We start from the raw sequence: 8,223 nt of genomic DNA on the forward strand, positions 1-8,223 counted from the left end.
CCCGGGCCGGAGTGGCCCGAAGATAAATCGGGCAACATTATTTATTCTAACACCCTCCCGGCACATTGTGTTGGACAATTTCGCGGACCCCATTTACCCCATCACCGGGTCGGTAGTTGTGAAATGTTTCATAATTCACGCCAACAGTGCATGGGCGCCCGGGGAGGGAATGGGTGAGGAAAACTGTACCCTCATCGTGGTTGGTAAGTGTTGAAAAACGGTTCCGAAATAGAACTCGCGAGCGCAGAACTTGAACCCCCGGCAGCTAAAGGTAAAACCTAAACCAAAATCCCAAACTCTCAACCGGCCCAAGCCTTCGCGCATGAGTTATGGATTTAGAAAGGAATACTCGGCCACTGGAGAGCCAGTGCGGTCTCGGTCGAGCGCGCCGTGCGCCGAGCTAATCAAACAAATCCCGAAACAAAAAATGAGGTAGCACATTATTTGGGGCACGATTAAATAATTAAAGGCCCTTTGCAGTCCCTCCTCGGTCCATGCCCTACTCTAGGACCTGGTGGAGCTAAAGAGTATGTTTCTCGGAGCCCAGAACGCCTGGCAAGTGAACCGGCATACCCCAGGAGCCGCCATCGATCGATCAAAAGCGATAAAATGGGTGCCGCAACATATGCATCGGGTGGGAGGGTGGTGGAGGGAAATGAAAAAAAACGGAAAATCGTTGGGTGCCCGATACACGCCAGGATTAGGCGAGCGCATTTGTGCAAACGCGGAGCAACCCGTGCAGTTGTTCGGGGTGGAAAACAATAAACTTCACACGCGAAATCACCCGCATCGGTTCGGTAATTAATTTTCAACGAAACAAACTGTACTCGAGCCTGTAGACGCGCTGTAGGGACCTACGACCAACGCTAGATCATTCAGTTGCGGCGCCACCGAGAGTGGAGAACCGGAGGAGTCCGTGTCCTAAGGGAAGGCGGTGAGTGTGTTCCGTCGTGACTACGAGCTTTCGTCGACGGGCAGCAGATCGTGCCATTGCTTAATCGCATTTAACGGTTCCACGTCGACTGGGTTATGCACGTGCAACTTTAATGAGATGATAAGATCAATGTCTCGCCTGGGCGCTTATGAGCGATCGTTACAATGGTGCATCTTCAAGGAGCTGATGGGGCAGGAATTATATCACGATCGGTCATTACGGCCGATATGACTAATAGGAAGCTGTTTCACCTAGCGCCTGCTAAGACTGTAAAACATTGACAGATTTCCAGAAAAGCAGAGGAAATTTTGCACTAAAACCAAAAGAGTAGAAAAAGAAAGGGGTTCAACAAAGAGGAGCATCTCTTAAAATTGGTAGAGAAAAAGAATTCAATTTTCTGGATCATTGGTCCCGATCATTAGATATGAAAAACAAATAAAGTCCGTATGAAGAGTACCTATTAGATAGATTTACAGCAAGACAGAGGAAATTTGTACTAAAACTAAACGAGCGATTAAAGAAATGGGTTCCCCAAAAAAAATTATCTCTTAATGTTTCCATAGAAAAACAAATTTCTTAATCATTTATGGGGATCATAAAATATCAATAAATTTAAAGTCCTTATGAGGAGTATCAATTAGGTAGACTTACAGAAAGCAGAGAAAATTTGTAATAAAACTAAAAGAGCAGAAAAAGAAAGCAAGAAATGGGTTTCACAAAGGCTAATATATTTTAAAGTTTGCATTGAAAAATAACTAAATTCTCTGAATCATTCATGTAGATCATAAAATATCGAAAGAATAAAGTCCTTATAATGAATACCAATGTCGGCAGAAAAGATTCACAGCAGTATGAACTTCAAAAATAAATTGTGAAACAGTTGATCAATCTTCTTTTTGTTGACAAATCATGGACAGAAGAAACTTTTTGCTTGCATTCCTAGAAATCAATAAAAAGTAGAAGGATTAGAAATTTTGAAATAGTTTGTACAAAGCAAAAGATCCGTTGAATGTATTTGTTGAGCAGAAACAAAAACTTCGTGACAGTTTTTGTTGCCCATGAAATACCAGAAAATCCATTTTGGCACAATTAATCCATAATAATATTATCTGCAAAAAAAATTATAAAACAGCTGTACAACCCTTTTTCTGACACAGCACGAAGAGATGAAACTTTTTCCTTTACTCTCGCCAAATTCGCCAAAATGCCCGTTTTGGTGATTCTCCCAAAGTGCTTCGTTCATCTTCGATTGCAGCAGCTGAAGAAACGAATTCATAAAGCTGTACTTCTTGGAATCTTAGAAACTCCTCTGCTTAAGGCGAAAGGATCCCTTCCGATCGAATTCGCTCGGTGCAAGGACGTTAGGGAAAGATATTAATAAAAGAGGATAAGTCAACCATCGACACGTGGAAATAGGTTTTCGGTGGCGGCAGCGACAAGACACCGCTTCCTAACCGCTTAACTGCGCTCAAGCGTGACGTAAAGGTTACGGTGTTGATTTAATATCAAACCGGGGAACAATGCGTCGGCAAGCCGAGACGAACTGGCTGCTATCAGGGTCGATAGGAGGTAGGATCCCTTTCGATCATGAGGTTGGCAGGAAAGTGCAGCTGGACGCTGCCAGCCAACGTCTTCGATATCATCTCGGGTTCGGCTTTCCCCCGCCGCCGCCGCCGCCGTCGTTCTCGATCGTCTTCACTTCGCCCGCACGTGTGCATCGTGTGCATTGTTGTTGCGGCCAAAGAAAAGCTAAACAAAGTACACACACATCAATGATGCAGACGGGTACTACCATCAGGATATGACACCGGGTCGTGCGTCCTCCCGGGGCAGAAGAAGGTGATCTCGCGCCGTTCCTTACCGGTTTGATTTTTTGCCTTTGCCTTCAATCGGTCGTGCGGTCCATTGTGCGGCTCCGTCCTTCTTCCGCCCGTAACGACCCGATGCGATCAACGCTCAAGAAAGCAGATGTTTTTACCCGGGCCGTTTTACTTTTTTTTCTCCACCCCGCCTTTCTTACCGCCGACGTGTTGGGTCGTGATTTTTCAGCTTTTAATAAATAAATGAGTTTATAAACGCATGTGCAACCGGCCCCTGGAGGCGATCGAAAAAGAAAAACTGAACAGAACCGGGACAAATGGTAGGAGGAGAATTTTATTGAAGGTCCTTTTTTTTCATCAGCGATATGACATCCTGCGTTACAGGTTGCCGAGATTCGATTCCGGGGAGTGCGAAGAAAAGGAGAAATCAAAACTTAAATTTCATTTACTGTTTACACTGTTCGGAGATTGAAAAAGGATCCTCCCTACCATCGGTAAGGATCGTTCGGGTTTTTGTTCGCGTGATCATCATCTTTGACACTTTTTTGGGACCTTTTTTGGGGACCTCCGTTGTCTTGAATTGTCTATCGTCTCGATGTTCGATCAACGAGCGATCGGGAAATCAAAGAAGCACAACGGACTCGGGGAAGCTACAAGAAAGCCTGACGAAACAAGATGCAATCCTTGTTGATGAATTCTTCATCCTTTCCGAGGTCGGGCTCTGTTACGTGTGCTGTATCTTTTGCCACCATTGTGTTGCGCTGTATCTTCCTTTCGGCACGGTTACGATCCCCGATCTTCCACTGCACGTGCTGTATTTGTTTTCTTTAAGCGAATGTGTTTTTCATCCTCTCCCCCGGCTGCCGTCAGTTTGATGTTACATTGCGGGGACATATGACTGGTGTTGTGTTTGTAGCATTGTACACCGGTCAGTCCCGGGTACGCAGAAGTTCGTTTGACTGCGTTCGATTTGAAATGGAACCCGCTCCCGGGGACGCGTGGATCGAATGGACGTAACCTAAGACGCACGCTGGTCACTTCTCCCGACCCAACGCGGGCTCAAGGACCCATTGGCTTTCTTCTGCAAACACGCGAGCTTGTCGCAAAGACCCATCCTGACGATTGATCATCTGCCCTCAGCGGCACAGCACATTGTCCAGCTTCGGTTCACAATTTGTTGGACCTGTGGAAAGCCTCGCAAGGAAAACTATGTCTCCAGCCGGTCGCGTGTGGTGAGTCTTAAATTCCTATAAAATTGTGATGGCTTAAGGCTGTCGAGGGGCTGTCTTGAAATTTGTTATTTTAATACCATCCCTTTCCGCAGTTCCCCATCACACTTCCGGGCTAACGCCACTTCACGCTGATTGTTATCGATTGTTTTCCCATTACGCGAACGAGCTCTGGGTGAGGTTTTCTCCCCCACTTAGCGAGTTTGTGGATCCAACGTTCGTGGAAATCTTTTACCCGCGGCACCCGGTGGAGGAAGCGCCATAAAATAGAAACGTCCAGATGCGATCGACACCTCATTGTCGAATCCTTAAGCGCACCGACATTTATGAAACCGGAGCCGTTAAAGCTTAGGGTGGGGGGAGAAAAGGAGATAAATCTCGTGCCCTTAATATATGATGCCCTCGGTGTTTTAATAGTTGTTGACGCCGCTATTAAAATAGACGATTGTTTTTTAAATATGAAACCATCGCTGCCGGCGCTGGAAGCGGAAGTACCGCGTTGGACACCGTGGACGAAATTTATCGACGCATTTCCGTCACTAGCTGGAGTGGTGGTTTTGGAGACCCTTCCAAAAACTGTTGGCAGATCGAACGAAGGAAGATTTGTTCTGCCGAGCTGAAGATCACGCACTTTGGAAAAGGGGACGTTGTATAGGCACACATACACGGTGAAGGTGGGTGACGGGAGAGCCTGAAACAATACACCACCGCATCACTACCGGTTTCCTTCTGCCGACACGTGTGCACGTCAGCAATGCGGCAGAGATTAACATGTCCGCAGGTCTGAGCTGCAACCAAGATGGGAGCGCGCGCGTCAAACCCGGAACCTGCACGTCGGGAAAAGGCAGCAGTCGGCTTCCGCGGGAAAACGCTGTCATCGAAAAGAACAAACCCCTCGGCAGGGGGAAGCACCAGGGCTCATAAAGTAATTCGAGAGGAAGATCGATCGTCAGCGCGAGTGATCGAGTGATATAAAAATAAATAAAACACTCAACCACCCGCGTGACCCCCGGTTTCGGTTTCTTTTGGACTTACTTGCCTGCTATTTCCTACCGACCCTACCGAATCTCGGATGAAACAGATGAACATATACATGTTGACTGGTGCCACCGATGTTTTCGTGCTTGACGTTCGCCTGACAGGCACGGCATCGGCGCTGACATTTCGAGGGAAAAACGCGGGAGCTACGTGAAAAATTGTCCCAAACTCACCTCGGGGGCCTTGATCTCGGACAAGATCATCGGATCAGAGTAGGCATCGCCACTAAGCTTCGGTGCAGCTTCAAAGAGCGCGGGAACGCTCCACAAAATTCGGCATCTCCCACCGAGGGGAGAAAGATGAGACTGAAATATTGACGACACTCCGCGGAGGGCGCCTTCATAATCTGAACGTATTAAAAGGTTATAAACAAACATTACTTTCCCGCAGCCAAACCAATTTCTTCTCTCGCTTGTGTGTGTTATTTTTTCTCATCTCATCTTCTAAATGTTTCTTTTTCACGATAGGCCACCGAATGGGAAAGAGAGTGGCCTGGGGGGTTTTGCCCTCTCATACACCAAACCCAATACGATACGGTGATAAATGGTTACGATAGTGGAGGCTAATTTACACCTCGGATTTACGTCGCACTTTTCTCCCTGCGAAGCCGCTGCAAAATTAATGGTTGCTCGCTAGGCTCGAACTCCGCAGGGCCGTTGACACGTTCGAACCGGGGTAGGGAAATTAATTTTCCTCCGCACTAACGATAAGTATCCCCGGAGATGGCGGGGTAGCTGGCAGGAGGGACGAGATTTTCCAACCCCGCGTGGAAGCTTCTGCGGAGCGGCCGATGACGTGTTAATTTATTTTAATTTGATCAGACAAATGTCTGTTTAGATTGCCGGCAATGGTTTGTTGGTGAAGGTCTGAATCTTAAAGTCGTGGAAAATGGGCAACAATCGTTCGGAGATAAATTGTGGACCGTTTTCCAACTATTGTACTAATTATTCGAAGTTTTTTCCCCCAAACGAGAGTTGTTGCGGGAGGGACCTGAATTCAGTTCAAAGTCATCACCTAACGCCTAATAAAATGTTGATTGATTTACAGAAAGGCAGAAGAAATTTGTACTAAAACTTATAGAGTAGAAAAATAAAACTAGAACTGGGTTTCACAAAGGGAAATATCTCTTAAAGTTTGCATTGAAAAAGAACTCAATTTTCTGGAAAATATATGTGTTTTTTTAAATATCAAAAAGAATGTACCCATTATTAAGACTACAAGTTCGTTAGATTTGCAAAACGGCAGATGAAATTCGTACTAAAACCAAAAGGGCAAGAAAAGAAAGTTTCCACAAAGAGAAATTTCGTTTAAAGTTTGTAGAGAAAAAGAACTAAATTTTCTGAATCATTCATATGGATCATGAAATATAAGATAGATCTACAGAAAGTCAGTGGAAATTAGCCTTGTTACGGGAGGGTCCTAAATTCAATGTCATTTTAAGGGAACCCAAACAACCAGACTACTAAAACCAAATTTCTCCTCTGAGATGCTGCTTAGGCAAAGAAAACCTTTCATTGTTGAAACAGCTTGGTGACCAGACGATTGATTTTCCAACTGGATTCCAGTTGCAGGTGATCAGAAAGGCTAGACTAAAAGAGCGACTCACTCGAGGAGTCCTTCACAAACCTCGCCGCGGATAGATTGGCAGCTTGTGCAATGAAATTCAATCCGGACGACGATCCGCCTTGTATTTTGTGTGCGCACCGGAGCGGAAGTTTAATGACTAATTTGGACCCCTTTCGGAGTTGCAAGTTCCTGCTCGGAAAACCTTGCGCTCGTTCGGACCGTCGAAGGGCGCGACAAAGGACGTGTTCGGTGCTATAATTATTACCTTTCCTGCTCCGTCAGCCTTTGCACAACCGGAAGTGCCGAAAACCGTGCCGGACGGCATTATTATTTATGCCGCAAGCTGCCCCTGGCCGGTGATAGGATAATTGATCCCGACGGTTCCGCCGGAAAGCTTCAACCATTCGGTAAGCGAAACGAGAGAAAAATCAGAAGTCAGTGATATTGATCGCATTCCCGCGAGGGTTTTTTTTCCTCCATTCCAACCCCCGCTTGAAAGGGACAGACTTGTAGACATCGGTAGCGAAGCGGTCCATTGGAAGTCACATCGGATTATGGACTAGGGGTTTTTATTTCATTCGCAAAGGGTTCGAAAAGTCATGGCATTCCTTTGCTTGCATCACATTATTACACATCTTTAGGGGACGAAAGGAAACGCACATGCAAAAGGGGCTGTTTGCCGAACCAAAGGCTGCGTTAGTTTGCACATTCTTCCGTATTCCTTCCTCCTCCTTCAAGAATGTCCTCTTACCTTCCGCCAAAGGCAAAGAGTGCCACTGCGTGAAACAAAGCCATTTTTTCTTCGGGCAGATTCGGCAGCATTTCAGAAGCAGCGCCACGTCCGCGGCCGACGCCGCCGAACCTGTCAGGCCGCCCTCCCCCCGTCGCTTGCCACTCGACAGCGGTGCATTTCACTAAGAGATTTCTTCGCCTTTTTTGCACTTTAAACAACTCCCGCACGTTTTGTTTTACGTTGGACCCTTCGATGCTTCCATTGTGATCCTCTCCGAAGCCAACAAAGCCCAAGCCCACGGGGCGTGATGGACGGGGCTTCCCCGGGGCAGGTCCTCAGGTGCCACAAGGCCAAGGTTTCGTCTGTAGCCAGATGAAAGTGCAGCAGTACCTCCGGCTTCTCCTCCTCGCCCAGCTTCGTGGCGATCAAGGATTCCTATTTTCAAGCACCGTTTGGACAGCTGCTTCTCACTTCTCGCTCTCCGCGCGCATTCGGCATCCCTTTATCCAACGTGAGTGCATGTGCGTGTGTGTGATTGGACGCGTCTGCAGCAGCCGAAAATAATAAGCACTGATTTCCGAGCGCATTTCCACCTTGTTGCCATTGTTGGTTTATCGCATCGCTTTAGCTCTTGCAGGAGGCTCCTGCAGGATCCGTATGGTTTATGATTCCTTTTTTCCCCTACACTCCGATCTGCATTGATCCTTCGAGCCTCATCAAGCTGTGGTGATCGAGAGGAAAAGAGGAAACCCGAAAAAAAAGCAAGCAAAGGACGACGACTGCAGCGGACATACGGTCGTGGTGGCACAAAAGGAGTCACATCCTGACGCAAACCAAAAAAAAGAAGTAAAATCTCGGTAGCACGCGTCGTCCCTCGATAGAAGCGGCATGCGCACGCAGCTT

The sequence above is a fragment of the Anopheles coustani genome, chromosome 2 (genome assembly GCF_943734705.1).
Source record: "Anopheles coustani chromosome 2, idAnoCousDA_361_x.2, whole genome shotgun sequence".
Classification (NCBI taxonomy): domain Eukaryota; kingdom Metazoa; phylum Arthropoda; class Insecta; order Diptera; family Culicidae; genus Anopheles; species Anopheles coustani.